This window comes from Canis aureus, chromosome 20, assembly GCF_053574225.1.
Source record: "Canis aureus isolate CA01 chromosome 20, VMU_Caureus_v.1.0, whole genome shotgun sequence".
Taxonomy (NCBI): Eukaryota; Metazoa; Chordata; class Mammalia; order Carnivora; family Canidae; genus Canis; species Canis aureus.
This window is the reverse complement of record NC_135630.1, coordinates 57,361,080-57,383,474: the sequence shown is the minus strand read 5'-3', so window position 1 is coordinate 57,383,474 and position 22,395 is coordinate 57,361,080. Positions and strand designations below refer to the sequence as shown.

Below are 22,395 nucleotides of genomic sequence, written 5' to 3'. Positions count from 1 at the left end.
AAAGGACCACAGTAACCTCCACATTTCAAATGATTCGTTTACAGAAAGGACCATGGCCTCCAACACACGTGGAGGGGACACGGGCGACGCATGTCGTGAGCAGAGAGGATGGCAAAGGTCGATGCAAATGAAGATCTGGGCACAGCCAGGCCGCACGGCGCCTGGGGAGGGGGCGAGGGGCCGGGTCCAAGGAAAGGGCCGCGTGCCCCCCACGGACGAGCTTCCCTCCGTCCTTCAAGGACCCTCTCCGGCCCGACGTCGTGGCACCAGGACATCGTCCCGTCAGCCTACGACGCGGGCCAGCAGCGTTCACGGTCACACTCGTGCCGACCCTAGGGTTCCCTGCCCAGCTCGGGGAGGCCAGCGGCAGCCTCTGCCCCGAAGAGCCGTCGCCCGGGGCCAGCCCAGGCCCACGGGCACTCAACGCCGAGCCAACGCACCTTGTCCCTCCAGGACACCAGATGGCTTCCGGCAAACGACAAGGGCGCCTGGAAGGGCAGGAGCTCCCAGGCCGTGCCATGGTGTGGATGGAAGCTCCGCCCCGGCGCGATCAGGCTCGCCTGCGACCGTGCGGGTACACTCAGCTCACCCACTTTAAGCAAATGAACAAAAAAAGGGAGGGAAATTAAAAAAAAAAAAAAAAAAAAACCTTAAAAGCCACTCCCTTCAAATCACTTGAAAAACAGCCCTTTGAAGAGCTTCTCCAGCAGAGGCCCGGGGAAATTTTTAAAAACCATAGTTCCCACTTACTAGGATTGACACGGTCTTCAAAAAATAAAATAAAATAAAATAAAAATCAAAGCGCTACAGAAACACGATGGCTTCCTAACACAAAGGGAAGGGCACTGTTCAAAGTGACTCTGTCGCGTGCTGATGGCTACTTACGCGGCGCGGAAACCGAGGCCCTCGCCTTCCTGCAGACGCCCTGGGCCCCCCCACCACCCCACCCCACCCCGGTCTTTTTTTGCTCGATCATTTCAGGGTTGCAAGGGTGTCCCGGGAATGAGCCGTCAAGGCTCCCCGTGGCGTTCAACGGGACACTGGTCACGAGGTCGTCCACCGACAGCCCGCGGCACAGGCGGGCCTCCCCACGAGTAGAGGGGGACAGAGGACCCCGCGGGCCGCCGCGGCCTGGGCAGGACGGTTCCCACTGCCCCCGTCGCCAGGTTCTTCCTCCCCCTACACCACTGACTGCAACCCCAGCCTATTTTGATCTCAGGCCACCGTCTAGCAAATTCACAAAAATGCCTCGAACACCTCGGGTTTTACAGAGTCATGATAACATCCTCCACGGAATAATGACACACGGGTTTTTCTATCCATTTCCAACTCTTTGTCCTTTTTTTTTTTTTTTTTAATTAAAGTGAGGGGGCGCCTGGGTGGCTTAGTCGGTGAAGTGGCCAACTCCTGATTTCAGCTCAGGTCATGACCTCAGGGTCCCGAATCAGCCCCGTAAGGCTGCACTCTCCGTAGGGGGTCTGCTTGAGGCTTCCCTCCCTCTCCCTCCTCCCCTGCCCCTCCTCTGCACGCCCCACGTATGCTCTAAATAAATCTTTTTTGGAAAATGAAATAAAAACCATAAAATTAGAGTAAGGATTTTTTTACTCTACTCTTTGGGTAGTAGACCCTCACTACGCCGCATACTTATTAGGACCAGAATGGTCTTCAAAAAATTCCCATCACACAACCACCATCCACACTGCTTCCTGTTTTTCCCAACAACCTTCATCCCGCTTCATACCTAATTTAGGACGTACCCGAAATATTACAGCAGCTCTAGAGCATCCCATCCTATGGATGTACGAGTCACCCATCCACCCCCTTTCCACTGGGTGACTTAAGTCACTTTCCATTTTTATTATAAATCACACTTTAAAGAATATCTTTATGCCAAAGATTTTTAATTCCAGACATTCCTTGAAAATACGTTTCTAGTTAGAGTTAGTCCAGGTGTGAGGAACTAGCCAAACGAGCAAATGATTTTAAAGTTGCCGGTAACAGGTTGCCGGCAGGGTTCTCGTGCATTTCAGGGTTAATCGGACAGTTTGCTTTCCCGTGTTCAAATCCCACTCTTCTCGGGCAGCCCGGGTGGCGCAGCAGTTTGGCGCCTGCCTTTGGCCCAGGGCGTGACCCCAGGGTCCCGGGATCGAGTCCCCCGTCGGGCTCCCTGCATGGAGCCTGCTTCTCCCTCTGCCTGTGTCTCTGCCTCTCTCTCTCTCTCTCTCTCTCTGTCTCATGAATAAATATATTAAATCTTATAAATAAATAAATAAAACCCACTCTTCTCTAGACTCCCTTCCTCTCCTGGACTTGTTCTCCCTTCAGCCTCTTGCCTCCGTCTGCAAAACTGTCCCCAACCCCTAGGCTGAGCCGTCCTCCCCCGGCAGGAGGGCAGGGCTTTGTTACCCTTTGCTTTTGTTTCTGCCTATTTTCACTCTTCCTCTGACTCTGTCACCACACTTCCCCAAAAGCATCCCATTCCCCTTATTTAAATGGATATGGGTTACACAGGTGTCTCACCTGCTTTTTAGAACATAGATCCTTTACTGATTAGGAGTCTTATTATAAAAATATAGTCTAATGACCTACTTTCTAATTCCCTGCTGTAAAAATTTTCTCAAGTTCTTAGTCAAAACTCAGTTATAGGGATCCCTGGGTGGCGCAGCGGTTTAGCGCCTGCCTTTGGCCCAGGGCGCGATCCTGGAGGCCCGGGATCGAATCCCACGTCGGGCTCCCAGTGCATGGAGCCTGCTTCTCCCTCTGCCTGTGTCTCTGCCTCTCTCTCTCTGTGTGACTATCATAAATAAATAAAAATTTAAAAAAAAAACTCAGTTATAGTCAAATTGCTTGCACTAGTTTACAGGTTCATCCATCATAGGGCTTTCAGTAATTTCTGCCCTCTATTTCTCCATTCACATAAAACACACAAGTTTCCTTCTTTCTTTCCTCTGCCAGAAGTTTGACAACTTTTAAAAAGTCTGTCTTTTTCCAGAATCCATGAACTATCTGATTCCATCTCACTGAGATTAGCACAAACCTACACTGATGGATAAACTGCTCAGAACGTGATAGTCGATCAAACGTGCGGACGCGGTGCAGAACACAACATAAAACCACAGCCGCAAACACACGGATCCATCAGACTAGAAGCTGTCAATCCAGACCCGACTGGCTGTTTCTAGGTTTTTCTATCACCGGTTTACAACTTTTTTACTTCGGACCGGCACAGCCCCATAAGAAAGTTACAGCAAATGCCAAACATTTGAGGACAATTCAGGAGAAACAAAGGAAAGGGAAAGGAAGATTTTCATTTTCACAATCAAAACCACAAAGTTTCTAGACCATCTAGATCTGTGGCCGCAAACTAAGGCAAGATCACCATCACGTAACTGGAGCATCGACGGTGAAGAGTAGCGTGGGGAGACCTACTTCTGTTGACCGCTCCCCTCTCTCCGTTCCACACGGGACCTCACTCGGCCACCGGAGCTCAATGCGGTGAAGTCATACTCGGCAGGGGCTTCTCAAACGTCCACGGGCTCTGAGTCACCTGTGATCTGAGAGGCTGATTCTCCTGGGGGGTGGGGAGGGGTGGAGGCAGCACCTGCGATTCCACGCTCTGGTGAGCTCCCAGGGGCTAGTTCCTACAGCTACTCTGAGGACCAGACTGAGTAGCAAATATACGGAGTTCAGCACCCAGGAATTTTTTTTTTAAGATTTTATTTATTTATTCATGAGAGACACAGGGAGAGAGAGGCCGAGAACAGGCAGAGGGAGAAGCAGGCTCCATGCAGGGAGCCCGATGTGGGACTCGATCCCAGGACCCCGGGGTCACGCCCTGAGCTGAAGGCAGGTGCTAAACCGCTGGGCCACCCAGGCGTCCCCAGCATCCAGGAATTTTGTAATCAGCAGGTTTATAACAAAAGTTTCCAAAATGCAGCTATGGATGATTAGCTCCCTTTCTTTTATTAAAAGCAAGGTTCTTAGAGAAGAGACACCTTTTTCCTTAAGGGCATTAACGCTGATAGATTCCGAAATACATCAGAAACTGGGAACTTGGGCGCCTGGGTGGCTCCGCGGTTGGGTGTCTGCCTGCGGCCCAGGGCGTGACCCCGGGGTCCTGGGATCGAGTCCCACGTCAGGCTGCCTGCAGGGAGCCTGCTTCTCCCTCTGCCTGTGTCTCGGCCTTTCTCTCTGTGTCTCTCAGGAATAAATAAATAAAATCTTTAAAAAAAAAAAAAAAAAAGAAAAGAAAAGAAAGAAAAAGAAAAGGAAACTGGGAACTTGGGTTGCCCCGAGGAAGAAACTGGCTAAGGAGATGAGTGGGAGAAGGTCACTGAATATTCTTTTGCAGCTTTTAAATGTTGGACCACGTGAGCAAATTACCTACTCAAAATACAAACTGTATTTCAAAATCTTTTTTTTTAATTAATTTATTCATTTATGAGAGAGAGAGAGGCAGAGACACAGACAGAGGGAGACGCAGGCTCCATGCCGGGAGCTCCACAAGGGACTCGATCCTGGGACCTAGGGTCACACCCTGGGCCAAAGGCAGGCGCTAAGCCGCTGAGCCACCCAGGGATCCCCTGTATTTCAAAATCTTAAAGCATTTCATAGGATACTCAATAAACATTAACTCAAATTAATCCCTTCCCAGGAAAGTAAGTGGTAGGCCCAGGAGACCACTTACCTTAAATAACTTAGCATTTTTCTTCAAAGAGGGAACATCCCACAGTTCCCCCACCTTCTAGGGCCAGGCCACTGTTACATTTTTATTCTAATAACATTTTCCAACCCAACCCTCTTCTCCGGCCCTGGAAGGGCCCCACAGGATACCCGGATTTACAGCAGATTCAAAAACAGCTACGTGCACCCTAGTAACTCTGGTCCCGCTGGTGGGAACAAGGAGCAAATGCGGAGAACTTTCTATCGCCTCCACCTCCAGTCTGTGCATTTGAGAGTCGGGCCTATTTGCACGGGCATCGCTCCTGCCAACGCCATTCAAGCCCGTGTTTCCGACTCCGGAGAAGCAACGGCGCCTGAAATCAGACCCAAAGGCAGGCACGGCTGAGAACGTGTGTGTGCACGTGACCCCGCCGCCGACCCCGAGGCTGAACACTAACCCGACTTGTTGTCACCTACGCGACCTGCCACACCTGCACTCTCACAGCGGGGGCTCCACGGCCAACACGGCCTGTGACGCTCAGGATGGGGCGCTGGGGCCCCGGGAACTCCTGCGGGGACGTCGAGCCGTAACCTTCCCTGCAGCTGGCTCTCCGCTCCCCTGGGCCCCACAAAGCCCACCGCACACCCGGCTGCTGGGGCTTCCTCCCCCAGAGGTCGCCGCTCACCTGCTGTCCCCCCCGCTCCGGGTGACCCCTCCCCGGGGCCCCAGTCTCCTGCTCCTGGGGGACAGCCTGGGCTCCAGGGAAGGGGCTTGGCTGCAGGGAGACAGGAGAAGGGTGAGCAGTAGAGGCCCGGCCCAGCCGGGGCCCCCGGGACACGGGCCCCAGGCCCAGTGCAGCCCCCAGGACACGGGCCTCAGGCCCAGCCTGGCCCCCAGGACACGGGCCGCCAGCCCAGCGCTGTCCCCTCCCCTGGTGACAAAGGGCACAGGCCAGGACTGGGCGAGTAACCATACACTGAGGCGTGGGCAGTGGCCTGCAGCGGCCCAGGACCAGCCGGGAGGGCCGCGGTTCCAGCAGGACACACGGGAACCCGGCATCACAGGCCCAGAATACGTCCCGGGGGCTGTGGCGAGGGGCCCTGCAGGTCCGAGGGCGCCCCCCCTGCCCCCCACGGCTTGAGCTGCTGTGGCCCGGGTCTCACCTGCCCGGTGGCGGGTGGGAGCCTCTGCCCACGGCAGCAGCGGACCAGGAGCCGAGAGTCGCCCAGCCGGGCTGCAGTTCCAAGCAAGAGGAGCGAGAGCAGCCGGGGCTGCAGAACGTGGTTCCACCTGCCAGGATGCCCTTCCCCTCACTGGAAACTCCCGCGAGCTCGTCCTGCCTCGCGCAGCAGCCACAGCAACGGTCACTGGCAGCCACTGCCTCCAGCGACATCACTGGGCCCTCCCTTCCCTGCTCACTATTCTGGTCCCCTGAGCGGACCAGGCCATCGCCACCCCAGGGCCTCCATTACCTCGGCCTACAAGGCTCCTCCTATGGAGCCTTTACAGCTCTTTTCGCTCCCCTCCACTTTTTTTTTCTTTTTTAGGTTTTATTTATTTATTCATGAGAGACACAAAGAGAGAGGCCGAGACCCAGGCCAAGGGAGAAGCAGGCTCCATGCAGGGAGCCCAACACGGGACTCGATCCTGGGACCCCGGGGTCACGCCTTGACCGCCCTATTTAAAATTACAAACCCCTTCCTCCAGCACCTCAGCACTCTTGCTTTTTCTCTTTAATTTTTTCAGGGGTGGGGGTGGCGGGCACAGAGACGGCGAGAAAGAACGTTGAGCAGGCCCCACGCCCAGCACGGAGCCCGACGCCGGCCTGCATCCCACAACCCTGAGAGCCTGACCTGAGCCGAAATCGAGTCAGCCGCCCAACCAAGAAGTCACCCAGGAGCACCCCTTTATTTTTCTCCAAAGCACCTAAAGCACTGATGTCCTGTATGTTTTCCCTACATATTCGTTTATTGTCTCCTCCACCAGAAGCACATGTGCTGAAAGTCCAGGTGGGAGTAAAAGAGCTTCCGAGAGGGAAAAAGATTAGAAACGAGACCCACGAAGGCCCATTAGGCCCATTAGGCCGCCCTCCTCCTCCTCCTCCCCCTCCTCCTCCTCCTCCCCCTCCTCCTCCTCATTACGCGGCCATTCCCGATGGTAGGATGCAGACTGAGAGCCCTCCTCCTTCAAGTTTCCCTTCACCTGTTTCTGCTTCCCTGGTCTCCCCCATTCCCAAACTCCCACAGCGCTGTCTGTTTATGCGAAGCTTCAGACTAAACCACCAGCACCTGCCTCGGTGGGCGGCTGGGAGGACGAGATGGGCCCGTTCGTGGTTGGAAAAACTCTAGGACGGGGCAGCCCGGGTGGCTCAGGGGTTTAGTGCCTGCCTTCAGCCCAAGGCGTGACCCCGGGGTCCCGGGTTCAAGTCCTGAATCGGGCTCCTTGCATGGGCCTGCTTCTCCCTCTCCTGTGTCTCTGCCTCTCTCTCTGGGTCTCATAAATAAAATTAAAAAAAAAAAAAAAGGCTCTAGGATGGTGCTCAGTGCTGCTCACTATCCAGCAAGTCGTGCCCGTCGTTACCACCCGCCGGGCGTCGTGTCGCACATGCCGATAAAGCCTCGTGTCCACGGCAAGACGATAAGCAAACTGAGGGCGAAGATCTTACTCTGCATTTTGAAATCCCCCAGGGTCCTTAACCCGGTTTTTAAAAACTACTTGTCCACTGGTTGAAACGAAGGACTTCCACCCTGAAAGCTTGGTTAGAAACCCCTCAGAACCTCTATTTAAACAGCGATCCTAATCCTCCTCCTCCAGGACTGACCTGCTGTGTAAACTCCGCAAACCTAGGAAACCGGCCCGAGCGTGGGAAGCTCGCTAGCGCGGGCCGGCAGGCCAGGCCTCTGTGAAGCAGCAAACATACGGACTCCAGAGAATTTTCCCCAAGGCAGCTGTTCCGTCTGATCTTGACTAGAATGTTTGCAGCTAATGAAGTGTTGCTCTGGTCTCAGCAGGACCCCGCAGGCCTCAGCCCCGCAGGCCCACCCCCCCCCCCCCCCCCCCGTAGCGCCCTGCAGTCGCCCAGACCCCTGGCCCCAGGGACAAAGGTGGTGGAGCCTCGGTGGGGGGGGAGGGGGTGTGGCCCCACTCACCGGCCCCTCGGCCACTGCCACAGCCGCCTCCAGGAAGCCCTCAGGCCGCACCGCCGAGGCCTCCTGAGGCACCTGGGGCCTCAAACTCCCCCAAATCGGACTGCTCCGTGCCCGGGGGGCAGCCCTGAAGGAGGACAGCTCTGAGGGGCACAGGCCAGCAAGGCGTTCACCGCCCCCCTTCCTTCCCTCCAGCCCTCCTCCTCATCCAGTGCTCTCTGTGCCGACGTCATAGTTACTCCGAGGGCTGGGCACATCCTGGGCGCCGCGAACACAGAGGAAATGAGCCCTGGCCCGCCCTCGGGACGGTGCCTTCCAGGGAGAGAGCAACCATGGCCCGACGTATACAGTTGGCCCTTGAGCTGCAACTGGTTTGACCTTCTAGGTCCACTTGCGTGTGGATTTTCTTCAGTGCAACAGCCTAAATGTCTCTTCTCCTCCTTGGGACTTTCTGGACCTTTCTCTAGCTTAGGGCCTTGTAAGAATACAGCGTACGATGCACAGAGCATACGAAACCTGTGTGCGTCGACTGCCCGTGCGGTCGCTCAAGCTTCTGATCAGCAGTAGCCTGAGGTAGTTAAGTTCTGGGGGAGTCGGAAGTTCCACGAGGGTTTTCAGCACAGGGCTGGGCGCTCCTGACCCCCACGTTGTTCAAGAGTCAGCTGCACTGTGCTAAACAGATACCGACGTGTGCCGAGGAGAAGAGAACAAAACAATAGGGAAGAGCAGGATATAACATGTTATGGGGCCAAAAGGAAGGGTGGGATTATAGACGGGTAGCTAAGAACTCCCTCAGGGAGAAGCTCCTGTTTGAGTCTGAAGGGTGTCAGGGAGCCAGCCTTGCAGATGCATGGGGAAGGGCACTCAAGGCAGCATTAAATGCAAAGGTCCTGTGGCAGATCAGGGCTGGCATGTTGGGAAACATCAAGGAAGCCTAACATTCACGAGGATAGATGCAAGAAACAAAACCCAAGAGGAGCAGGGAGCGAGATGTATGCTTCCGACACGCACACCTCTTAATCAATCACAGAGAAAAGTGCCCCATCCACCAAATTTTCATTCACTCAAAACTCTGCAGTATTTTTCAAACTATTGAAAATATTCAAATTTTCAATATTTCAAAAAAATGCATGTCTCTATATTTCAAGAGAACAACAAAAAGGACAAAAAGCTAACATGCAAAAGAAAAGAAAAAAAAAGCCGATGTATTTGCCTGGGGAAAAAAATCCTAAGGTTCCATTAATAAAAATGAAAACTGTTTGTGGCTTTGAGTGTAAGTTTTTTTTGAACTGGGACCAAGCATCACAATAAAGAACACAGCTTAGCACCGCAGGCAACTGGATGTGCAACAATGCTATAAAAGGACGTCACGCTGGCGTAAAAGAATAACACGCAGGATTACAGGAGACAAGAGCATCGGGATTTACCGCAGGGACATTTCTTTAAATGTTGCAATGCCCCAAAGGTCTTTGGCAAATTTAAATGCCAAGTTGGCTAATGCACCATCCAGACCACACGTCCTTCCCGCCCAACCAGCTTCTCAACATGAATAAGACGCTATCAACCAAGATGTGTGACACAGCAGGGTTTGGGGGTGGTACCTGGGGCTCTGCTGTCTTCCAGTTGCATTCAGTCCTAATCAGCCAGTTTCGTGCATCATGACAACAGTTTTCCAATGGACAAAAACCCATAAATTCTAAGCAGTTCAGTGCAGGGACTCGGCGCGCTTAGGGACACACACAGTCTGTGTCACCCGGGCAGTTTGGCACAGGCTACGGGGCACAGCTGTCATCAATGCCAGGCCACAGTCCTTCCCCCGCAGGTCCCGCGAGGCCACGCCCCCCCCCCCCAACAAAACGGACAAATTCCTGTTGATGGGTCATTCCGAGACTACCCCTGGTTGGGAATTACCAGGAGGAAAACTATAAGAAGTCAGTGGGGCTAAAGTGATCGACCTGATAAAGAACAGCAAGGAAAGAAGTGACCCGAACTTCAGAAAGGGAAGGAACCAGAGGAGCAAAAAGGATTTTTGAGGAGAGGTGATCCGGAACTGCATGAGTTAGGAGAGAAGCAAGAGAACTTTTAGAGACATTACTTAGCATTTCTAGGAATATACATTAAATCCCTATTAATGTTCTTCGAAAAGGGCAAATGCAAAAAAATAAAAATTAAATAAATAGATAGATAAATAAATAAATTAGAAAAGGGCAAATACAGGTTGAAATTTGGAAATACTTCTTACGTTAGCTTCTGAACTGTGTTCCTCTGAATAGTAAATGGCATCAAGTACTCTTAGAACAACTAGACTCGGGGAAAGAGCTTAGTCTATGGACAGAAAAAAAATGCAGTAAATTCTTCACTTGACATGATACATCCTGCGTTATCAAGGGCCGCGATGTCCAGCGTCCCCTGCCCTGCCTCAAACACTGACGCCGGTTATTCAGCAGATGTTAATAATCACATGCCAAATTTGCTCCCACACTACCTAAAAAAGCAGAAATATGGGCAAAGGTTCATTCTGTCCTGCATTTTTCCAGTCTCACCAAAGAGCCCAAGTAACAAAAACTTGCTCCCCTGCCATGGTATTCCCCAGTGATCCAGAAGTTTCTACTCAGTTGACCTAAGGATAAAAAAGGATTTTCTCTCAAGGATCATGAATCTAACCAGTCCCTCCTTCTCCCCTCCAAAAGACAACCTATCAGGCAGGTTCAGAGGAGGGTAGTCAGACATCCTTCAAAAGCAAAAGCTTTTCTACTCACCAAGAAGTTTCTGATCAAAGAGGATTCCTAAATAATATAAAATATGCCCCACTGGTGAGTTAGTCAACTAAAAGATTTGGTTGCACAAGGAAGCGAATAAATTCCCCATTCTAACCATAAAATAACTATTTGAGACTCTATTAATGATTATACCAGAATTCTATTTAAGTTATATAAAATTTTAAAAATTAAGTGGAGAAACTGACCTATAAGTAGCATAAGAACTAAAGACTGAGATGATCTGAGAAGATCCTCTAAAACCAAAGGAAAGAAGCAAAGACTCTGAAACGCTGCTTTATAACACTATGTCATATCCAGACATCTGCTTATGTAGAATGGTTTCTGTTCTCTGTCTTGTGTTTTTTTCCTACTTTCTTGATTTTTACAAAAGGGTAACATATAATGTCCACAATCAAGAAGGAAAAAAAAACAACAAGGTTTTAAAAAATGCACAGAAAAGACAAAATGTACCTTTAGAATGTTATCAATGAGTGTGCCTGAGGGATAAATTGCTCTTCACATGTCATTTTTCTGTATTTTCTGAAGCTTCTAGAATGAGAGTGTAGTGATTTATAATGAAAAGGAAATTTTAAAAAGACAAATTATTAAAATGTCAAAGGACTAAAATGTTTATTAAGGGCCAAAATATACAAATAGCTAATATGATCCGGAAAGAGCATGAACCATCAAGTAGGCACCTTTCACAGTTGAACAATCTACATGGTCTATACCGGCACGTCTCATCCTTGAGCATGTCTTCTGTTCAGGTTCTTACACCACCTTGAGGGGGTGTTGAAAACACAGGGATGCAGCCCGAGAAGGTGCACTTCGGACAAGCTCTTGGGCGATCCTGATGCTGCCAATCTGCAGCCCAGGTTTGAAGCAACGGGAAGTGAGTAGAGCCGGGCCTGTGTTCTCCCCGGAAGCATGCCCAGCTCATTCTAGACTGAGCAAAAGAGCAAATGAACTCAGAATTCCACCTTCTTTCAAAGTTCTATTAATATATTTTAAATATTTTATTTATTTATCCATGAGAGACCCAGAGAGAGAGGCAGAGATGCAGGCAGAGGGAGAAGCAGGCCCCATGCGGGGGAGCCCGAAGGGGCTCACGCCCTGAGCCAAAGGCGGACGCTCACCCGCTGAGCCACCCAGGTGCCCTTCTTTCAAAGTTCGAAAACAAGGGCACAGAGTCCTCTCTCTAGTCAACCCTTGGAGATTAAATCCTTAGTTACGTCCTATAAAAGGAGGGGGGGGTGTCAATGAAATTAAGATCATCATGATTGCAGGAGCTAACGGGTTTGTTGCCGACAGCCTGCGAACACCCTAGAACTCACAAGCGCGCCAAACCCCTTGGTGGTGGTTTTCAACGACAGCATGTCCTTCGGTGATTCTGTTAGCCGCCTAGGAATAGGAGGCCGTCCACGGATTCAGAATCCATCACTCGAAAGGACACAAAACAAGGCGAACGTGCCCTCCATGAGCTCACCTGGTGCTGACAGGTGCCTCTGAGACGCTGGAGCCCCGGGCAAGGGGTGGATGGGGAAGGAATCAGGACGGCGCCTGCCCGTGGATGCTCAGCCTCATACGGGCGGCCTCCCCGGGGGTCCCTCGGGAGCTACCGGCACAAGCCACAGCAGGAGCCTGAAAGCCCGAAGGAATGACTCGGGCCCACACCCGGCGTCCCTCCATCCGGCAGCAGAGGGTGGCCGCGGGGACTCCTGCCACCCGAAGCAAGGAGGAGAGTACGTGGCCAAGACCTCCGAGTTCTGCGCGGTGGATCAGAACCTCGGCTGGAAAGCAGCCTCGGGAGCTCTAGAGAAGCCACGGAGGACTCACCGCCGCCAAACACGGCTTGCCACTGTCCCCAGGGCCGGCTCCAGGCCTTCCCTGCTGGTCACTGCTGTGTGGCCTCCAAGCTCTGCCTCCCGCGCCTTTACTTCCTCTGCCATGGAACAAGATGAGGGGACGACGCGCTTGACAAGCGCCCTCCTGGCAGCCCCGTAGTCGTGGCCGCCCTGGAGATGCTCAGGGGGACGGTGGTCAACGGGCCTCTTACTAAGGCCTCAGCAGACAGGGTGACGCGCCCGGCGAAGCTGTGCAAAGCCCGGGATCTCTAGCGATAGCTCGTCTTCCGCTGAACCCGGGTTCGGTGGCAGATGCTACCCATAAAGTCATTGATAAACCAGTATCGAACACGCTCCTTTGTGAGTCACTGTTTCACTCACTGAGATGTTTTTTTGCACAACCACAGCCCCAACGACAGACGGTGGCTTCACAAGGAGAAGAGATACCAGGAAACCGCCCCTCGCTGTATTTCCATAACCTCAGCATCCAGCACTGAAAGCTCGGGGAAGTGAAATCGGGCTGAACGGCCTTACCAATGAGGTAGTTTGCTGCCGCTGAAAACCATGTTTTAGAAGGTTAATTAGTAACATAGTCTGGGCATGTGAGGAAAGCTGGTTGCAGAACATTCTGTAGGTAAAACAGTATAATCTGATTTTGCAAATCTATGTGGGCATAAAAAATACTCAATAAATGGTAGCTATTATATTTTACATCTATTAAGGCTCCAGCCCTTTTCTTACATGTTGGAGTAAGCTATATATTCAAGTTATAACACATATCGATCATTTATGTGTCACAAATTTAATGCGAATTTTCCCAGTCTGTTGTCTCTTCATTTACATAGAAGTTTTCAATTTTATTTATTTATTTATTTTTTTAAAGGCCAGAGCTCTATTTTTTTTTTTTAAAGATTTTATTTATTTATTCATGAGAGACACAGAGAGAGGCACAGACACAGGTAGAGGCAGAGGGAAAAGCAGGCTCCATGCAGGGAGCCCGATGTGGGACTCGATCCCGGGTCTCCAGGGTCGCACCCTGGGCCGAAGGCGGCGCTAAACCGCTGAGCCACCCGGGGCTACCCCAAGTGTTCGATTTTAATCTATTCAAGTCTACTTGTTTTTTGTTTCACTGGTTATTTCTTTTGCATTCAAGCCATGAAAACTGTCGTTCCTATGCAGACCTAATAAACATTTTCTGCCAGTTTTTCTATAATTTGATATGCAATATTCAACTCTCTGTGTAGTTTACTTATAAGATACGGTAATACTTGGTGGGGTCCAAAGTGACATCTTCTTATGTGCAAAGCATTTATTAAATAATTAAATAATTCTTCCTCATTGACCGGTTTTTTTTTGTTTTTTTGGTTTTTTTTTTACTTATTTTGAAAACTTTAGCACACTATTCCAGTCCCCTTTTTAAATGAAAAGTACAAAAACCTCAAAGTAAAAACCCAAATATACACAGTAGTTTCATAAGAAATCTCAGTAAGAGATTATAAACAAATCAAATGACCATCAGGGCATTTTGCCTTCATTTCAGGCATCCACTAAGCAATAATTCCTATTTGAAATCAGTTCTTCCCATTCAGTGGAAGGCTCTGAGAATGCATCTGTAGGGCCTATGAGCACACGGTAGCTGAGTCTCCAACTGCTGTCTGAATTCTCTGCTCATTATTGTGGAGGGGCTACTTCTTGGGTGACAGGCAATATTATTCTAACCCTAATATACCTGAATATTATGCCCCTTGGCCTGAAAACACTGAAAGTTGAAGAATTCATGACTTGATTTAGTTAAGATTTAGAACTATCATTTTCACTCTATTGATTTTTCCTCCAAATATATTAGAAACCTACCATACGTAATATATACTATGTAAACTTGGACTTGTTTTTTTCCCCTAATGTCTGCATCTTGCCATTCCCTTTAAGATATAAGCTGCTAGAAAGTAAAGGCTGCGTTTGTTGGAGAAGGAAGGAAAGAAGGAAGGAAGGAAGGAAGGAAGGAAGGAAGGGCGGGCTCATTTGCTGAGCCTTGACCACAACAGACACCCAGGAAAGCCTGCCAATAGATCAACAATTATTTTAGTGTTTCATCCATAAACGATGCTTAAGGAAAAAAATTTATATATATATATATAATATATATATAATATATATATAATATATATATTATAATATATATAATACATATATAATACATAAATATAAAACTATTTTATAATTATATTAAATAAAAACACAAATACAAATATATAAATATAAATATATATATTTATATATATATAAATATATATATAGGGGATCCCTGGGTGGCTCAGCGGTTTCGCGCCTGCCTTTGGCCGGGGTGCAATCCTGGAGACCCGGGATTGAGTTCCACGTCGGGCTCCCTGCATGGAGCCTGCTTCTCCCTCTGCCTGTGTCTCTGCCTCTCTCTCTCTCTATCAGAAATAAATAAAAAATTTTTAAAATAAAAAAATTAAATATATATATATATATAAATGTTTTCATCTGAATTCATCTCTCCTACCAAGTAACATGGACAGATTTTTGCCATCAACTCACACCCTGAAGCGTAAGACATGATGATCTTTCATTTGCATAGCTACGACTCGTCATTACCAGCCCTATTTTTTTGACTCAACAAAATAGAATTGCACCATTAGGATTGCAGCATGTCTGTTCTTGCAGTGACTATTTTGAATTGTGCTTTTTAGTAGCAACCACTTTAAGGGGAAAAAAAAAATTGTACTTCTAAAGTGTACACTTGGCTTGGTTTTAGAGACTGAGCTTGCCTGGGTTCGTTTGCCTGTTGCTTTTCCACGTAGGGAAGGAATGTCTGAGCGAGGTTCCCCTGGAGAGAGGCAGCTGATGAGAGTCCTCAGCCTTGTGATCTCTTTCTAATCCTCTCCAACCATCAATGGACTAGTTCTCTAGACACCGTCACCACCACCATCATCGTTATCATCAGTGCTACAATTTACCGAGCACTTTATATGTGTCAGTCACACTGCTGAATGTTTATTTCCAGCGTTATTTTCATTACCAGAAAATTCTAGAACATAATTCCAACCGGTATCTTTAAAAATTGCCCGATTTGATATCATACTTACGTGTGATTTTAGAGATCTTCCTTAATTGTTTAATCCAAGGAATGACTAGCATACTAAGAAGTTCGTGATTTCGTGTCATAGTACACTATATTCTCATACATAAAGCAGAGAAGTCTAACCTGTAAGAACATCTCCCTGCCCTGCTTCTCTCGTTTCTGTTGGAGAAGAAGGATGCGTTTGTCACGCGGCAAAAGGAGGCCCAGGAAGAGCAAGAGAGATTATCTTACATGTTGGCAAAGCAACCGTATCCGACTCCTCCCTCGGTCCCCATCCTGCTCCGGAGCTGTCTGGGAGAACGAGGTGTGTTGCTTACTCCTAACTACCAACCAGGCCGCCTCTCCCGTGCCCCGTGCCCAGCGTTTGCTGGGGGCGTCCCCTGGAGAGGCACGCTCACCTCACCCGAGGCTCCCAGGGAGTAGGAAGCAAATGCCAGGGAGCCCAGGAAAAAACAGAACTCCTTCCACTGCATCCAGAGACAGGGAGAGACAGATCTAAAAACACATAGAAACAAACACACGGTTCATTCTCGAGCTTAAACAGCGAAGTCGTATGGTAGCTGTTGACGTCTGCTATGAACACGTCCAAGCGAATCACCGGGGGGGCTGAGAGGCTGCAGAGCCTTCCTCTGCCCGTCTTCACCCTTTCTGAGGTATTACGGGAGAATATGTCCAAGCCCATTTCATCCCGCAGAGTCTAAAGTCAAACCCACATCAACACATTTTCCCCTAAAACGTGTGGTCTCCTCCAAAGACTCGAGCAAGAGCAAGCATTCGCAAGGCCTGGGGAGGGCGCTGGGACAGCGGGTCACTGCACCCCCGGGGTTCAGGTTCGCCCACGGTGGGCGCGGACTCTGCCCCGCAGGGGCTCCCTCTTGGAAGCTGCAGCTGCAGGAGGCACCAGAGCAGCCTATGGTCCCTCACACCGCTGGCCCCAAGCTGCGACCCTCTCTGTGTTGATCCCCCTGCACCAAGGGGACTCTGTGGCTCCTCCCGCTGATGGGGATCAAAATAATCCCCTGTCCCTTGATTTGGGGCCTGGCCTGTGAATGGCTTCGGCTGGAAGGAATCCAGGCAGTAGGACGCCCCTGCAGGCTTCTTCTTACCCCTTCCCGCTCCACAGACGCCCGGGGAAGAGCTGCCCCACATAGCTGCTGTCCTCGGTGTGGATCCCACCTCAGCTGGGTGGGAGCCTGAAGCACAGCTGCTCAGTGGAGCCAGGTTGGGCCCAGCCCCGGGGGACGGCGCGCACGACTGCAGGAGCCTCAGCAAATAACTGCTGTTCTAAGCCCCTGTGTCCTGGGTATTTTTTACACGGCATTTTTACAGCCAGAGCCAAGTGATACACAGTCTAAAGAGGCCGCTCGTGAGAAACACACTGTGCCCCCACCCCCCAAACAATAAATTTTAATAGGTGCTTACTCTGCACCCATTGTGCAAGCCCTTGAGTGAGTCCACTTATTCATTCCTCACAAGAACCCTGTAAGGCAGGGAGGATTTTTATCCCTGTTTGAAAGACAAGGCAAGAGAGGCACAGTGAAGTCCCCTACCTGCAGCCCGAAGGTGGCAAAGGCGGGGCTGGCCCCAGCCACCCGCCCTGGGCCTAGCTCACCGCGGGCCACCGGCCTCGCACCCTCCTACCCCGAGCTGCCTGATCGTGCCGGTGGAATCCACACTGACGAGCAGTCGGGAAACCAGCCCGGCTCCCTCCCAGCCTGGGCCCAGCTCATCCCGCCAGGCTCTGCTCCGTCCCTCACCGGCCTCTGTGCGGCCCCAAGCTCCCCAGCACCCCTGCACCCGCCGCCCAGACAGGCCTGCGCTCCTTTGCGCGCCCTCGGGGTCATTCTGCAGGCCACAGGTCCTGGGCTCGCCCGCAGCACCCGCCTCCTGCCTGTCCGGCTGCTCACCCTAGGCACCCAGCTGCTCACCCCGGGTGCCCGGCTGTGCTCATCCCGGGTGCCCAGCCGGCTGCTCACCCTGGGCCCCCGCCCACCTGCAGGAGCTCCCCCGCGAAGCCCGGAGCACCGCCACCAGCACCGCCAGCTCCCCGGGGCAGCCTGGCGACAAGCGCGGGGCCAGCGCAGGGGGCCCGTTACAAAGCCCGTGAGGGGCAGGGACGTGAGGCACCCATGGGTGCGGTCATGGGCCGAGTCCCCTCCGACACAGCAAGCCCTGGCTCCCGACAAACCCCCATTGCATCCTCCGCTCCCGCCACACGTCCTCCCAGGAGCAGGGTTCCCCGAGCACCCGCCCCCGTGGCCGCTGGAAACCGTGACCAAGCCTCCGGGCCCGATGCTCAGTGGCCGCGAGGGGCGCCCGGGGTCAGGTCATAGAGGAGGCCGATGGGCACGCAGGTAGGTCCCCGGGTGGAAGGAGCAGATGCCCGGCCAGGCGAGGACGTGGCGCGGGGCCAAGGCCCCGGAGCCCAGACCCACCAGCGCCCAGGCCAGGCCGCCTCTCGCAGCCACGGGTCCGGTCCAGGCTGCGCAGCCCAACAGCACCTGCCACCCGCAGGCAGCTGGCGGGGCCCGGGCGGAGGCCACCTGCACCAGCCGGGCCGGTCTTGGAGTCTCGGGGAAGCTACAGGGACAGGAGGGCAGCAGTCGGCCCCTGGGGTCCAAGGCCGGCACCCCACGCCCAGCCCCGTCCCCCACCGCAGCGCCACTTCCCTGCTCCTGGTGTCGCCCGAGAAAGGTGGGAGACACCAGGGTGATGGGTGTTCCTCGATCCCTGCACAAGCACCCAGGAGGTCGGTGTTACAGACGCCCGGGACGCAAGAGCCACAGGATCTTCGAGATCAGGCCCCCGAGGAGTTTTCAGACATCTAGTGACTACTTGGTTCAGACGATCGCTTGTAGAAGCATAAATAGGAGAGGGGAAACTGAGGCTACTCCCTTTGGGAGGCAGGGGCCAGGGACCCCAACTGTTGGCATGGGCACAGCCTCCAAGATGGCTCAGAGGAGGCTGGGGAACTTGGGTTGGACAACAAAGGTGGAGGCCAGAGCCACCCCCTGCGCCTGCTCCAGAGGGGTGAGGGGACCCCATCCGAGGCCACATTGTCTGAAGGCAGCAGGACCAAGAGCAGGACTCAGGTCCTGGCTGCCAGCCCAAACACTCTTTCCCCCAACAGAGCCACCCCTCTTTCTGGAAAGGGCCCTCTACATGCCAGCCTCCCTGCCCCCCACCAGCAAGTCCAGGGCCACCGTAGGGCTGAGACCCAGGTCGAGTGACTTCACGACGGTGCATCTTACTGTGCAGGGAAGGCTCTGCCGCTATAAACACCAATCCACCCGGCCCTCCCCTCCCCACCCCACTGACCCCCTGTTCCATGGCCTACGAGCTGCTCCGGATCTGCTCCCATCTCCTTTGGTTTTCCGTTGCAATCTCTCAGCACCAAATCAAGTGCTGCGATTCTCCGATTTGCCCGGTTTGTCCCCACACAGTATTTGTCTCTGGTCTTAAAACGCTGCTTCCTCCACTTTCTAATTTCATTTTAGAAGCCTGCGAGGAGAGAAGCCAACATTTAATCGTAGAGACTGGAGGGGACTGTGCAAACCGCTTACGAGGCACAAATAGAGTAGTTATTTTCCTATTTCCCTTCTGATTGAATTGGCTGCTGTATCATATGCAGTAAACAGTACGAACCAGAAAGCAGCCCTGCATCCTTATCTCACCCCCTCACATAATCTAAAGGAAAAAATGCATTGCAATAAAAAAGAAAAAAAGGCGACGAGAACTTCGTATTTGTTTAAAAGTTAATTAAACTTGAAAGGTTTGTGGGGACAATTCATTTTCTTCTGTAGCCTGAGACCATAAGGTTTGCATTCGTTTTACCACTGGAATGATAAAAAGTAACCTGATGTTATTTTAATTGTAATAATAAATAATAAAACTGGAATAAAAGGTCTCTTTTTAAATAGCAAAATAAAAATGGAAGCCTACGTACCATACAATGCTGACTTAACTTATAAAATAAAAACTAAACTTTGTTAAGGTGTACGCCTATTTCATTGCTTTTGGGGTTTTTTTGTTTTTTTGTTTGTTTTTCATTGCTTTTGTTAATGACACTTTCATTCTTTTCTGGAAAGATGACTTTGCAGCAAGCATGCAGGTGGGACTTTATATGCATCCTAGTGAATCTTCCTTATTGACGAGATTAAACTGGAATGCGCTCTTTACAAAGAAAATTCAAACTACAATGAAACCGCACAGGAGGCCTCCGGCAAGCTTTCTGGGTAACCCAGCTGTGGAGCTGTACAATGTCCCCATCCTTATCATTTCCACGTCAGAAGTGCCCGCCAAAAGGACAATGCCGGGTGGTCTTCACAGTCAAGAGGAAGCAGGAATCCTAGATGAATCCTACTGAAGATGAGCACCGAGGCTGGCGTTGTATTACCGGATGCAACAAATGGAGCCAAGAAGCAGGCTAGACATGGATTGTCTCCCCAGAAAATGGTGTGTGTGTGTGTGTGTGTGTGTGTGTGTGTGTGTGAAAGAGAGAGAGAGAGAGAGAGAGAACATTTCAGAAAAAGAAGAGCTGCTGATAAGAGAAAAGAGTAACTGTTGAACAAGATAAGAGGTGACTCCTAGTGAAAAAGATGGAGTTGGATGAAAGGATTTCCAGGCCTCCAGTTCTAAAATTCCTTGATTCTATGGAGTAAAAAGTGAAAGCTCCATCAGCAAATTGAAACCCAGAAACCCCCAGGGGGAAGCCCACACCTCTTACCTGTTTCCTTCTGACAGATTACCCTGGATGGGAACCACTTGCCGGAATATTAAACTTCCTGTTTCCTATCTGTCTCCCCCAAGATTTCCCCATGAGCACCCTGAAGATAAGGTGTGTGTTTAACTCATCTTTCTGATCCCAGCACGGTACCCGAAGCACATAATGGGCAGCCAAACATATGGAAAGGTAGGATGGAAAAACTAGCAGGGAAAAATTAAGTTTTATTTTTAAGTAATGATCGCTTATATCCTAGGAAGCATTAATCAAACTCCTTGGCACCTAGATGTTACATAAATAGATTCTTCAATTAAAATACATTTTTTTCCCCTATTAACTACCAGGCCAAGCCTTCAGATGCACAGAAAAAAAGGGAATTTTTGTTTGTTCCTTCCCTAGGAGAAAACAACCAGCAACTCCAGCTCCTTCATTCAGATTCTTATAGTATAAAAACAGGCATCAAAAACTAGCACAGGGACGCCTGGGGGGCCTAGTGGTTGAGCATCTGCCTTCTGCTCAGGGTGTGTCCCCAGGGTCCTGGGATCGAGTCCCACGTGGGGCCCCCTGCATGAAGCCTGCTTCTCCCTCTGCCTGTGTTGTCTCTGCCTCTCTCAGTGTGTCTCTCATGAATAAATAAAATAATAAAATCTTTAAAAAAAAACTAGCATAAACAATATTGGCCACTTTGTTAAATGGGAACTGACATAGGAACAAGACCAGGATGTCTGCTCTCGTGACTTCTATTCAACATCGTATTGTTGCTTCTAGCCACGGCAAGTAGGCAAGAAAAAGAAATAAAAGCATCCATATTGGAAAGAAGTAAAACTATCTCTCTTTGCAGATGACATTATCTTCTCTATAGAAAATCCTAGTTAATTCCCTAAAACACTATAGATCTAGTCACCAAGTTCAGCAAGGTTTCAAGATACGTGATCAAAACATAAGACAACTGCATTTTTATGCACTACCAACAAATAGTCTAAAAATGAAGTTAAGACAATTTCATTTACACCGCACCAGAAAAAATTAAATGCAAATGCTCAGTAATGAATTTAACAAAGGAAGTACAAGACTTAAACACTGAAAGTCACCAAACATCACCAAAAGAAATTAGAGAAGACCTAAACAACTGGAAAATAACCCGTGTTCATTACCAAAAAACTTAACATTGTTAAAATGGCAATAATCCTCAAACTGATCTGTAGACTTAATGCGATCCCTATCAAATCCCAGTGGCTTTTTACAGAAATTAACAAACTAATCTTAAAATTCTTATGAAAATATAAGAGACCCAGGATAGGCAAAACAATCCTGAACAAGAACAAAGTTGGAAAACTTACATTTCCCAATAACAACACTGCTACAAAGCGACAATAATCAAGACTGTGTGATACAGGCATAAGGATAGGACTACAGATCAACAGAATAGAATTGAGAGCACAGAAGTAAATTATATATTTATGGTCAAACTGATTTTTGACAGGCTATGACAATCAATGGGGGAAAGAATACTCTTTTTTGGTACATGGTGCTGGGACAACTGGATAATTACACACAAAAGAATACATTTGGATCCCTAACTCACACCATATATAAAACTTAACTCAAAACAGACCAAATATCTAAATGGAAGAGCTAAAACTATAGAACTCTTAGAAGAAAATAGAGGTGTAAACCTTTGTAATTTTGGATGAGACCATGGTTTCTTAGATATGACACCAAAAGCACAAGTGAAAAAAAGAAAAAAGCCAATAGAATGTTATCAAGATTAAAACTTCTGTATTCCAAAGGATACTATCAAGGGAATGAAAAGACAACCTACAGAACGAGAGAATATATCTGCAAATCATATATCTGATAAGAGTCTAGTACCCAGAATATATAACTAATTCTTACAATTCTACAATAAAAAGACAAACATCCTGATTAAAAACTGGCAAAGGGTCTGAGAAGACATTTCTCCAAAGATCTACAAATGGCCAATAAGCATATGAAAGAGTCTCAACATCATAGGTTATTAGGAAAATGCAAACTGGAACCGCAAAGAGATACCATTTCATACCCACTAAGATGGCCATAAGCATAAGGACAGACAATAAAAGTTTTGGTGAGGACGGGGAGAAACTGGGATCCTCACCACATTGCTGGTAAGAA

At 49.8% G+C, this 22,395-nt stretch overlaps 1 protein-coding gene across 11 annotated transcripts in view; it reads right to left on the bottom strand.

The window, feature by feature from the left end:
- LYPD6B (LY6/PLAUR domain containing 6B) overlaps positions 1-22,395 on the bottom strand; it is a 166,972-nt gene that overhangs the window by 134,152 nt on the left and 10,425 nt on the right. The window contains exon 1 of one of the 11 annotated variants that reach the window (XM_077861658.1): positions 18,837-18,988. The exons of 9 other annotated variants lie outside the window; for them this stretch is intronic. The gene's annotated coding sequence lies outside the window, so the exon portion shown is untranslated. Of the gene's footprint in view, positions 1-4,687; positions 4,955-18,836; positions 18,989-22,395 lie in introns of those variants that run through there. One more of the 11 variants, XM_077861659.1, reaches the window with a different exon arrangement.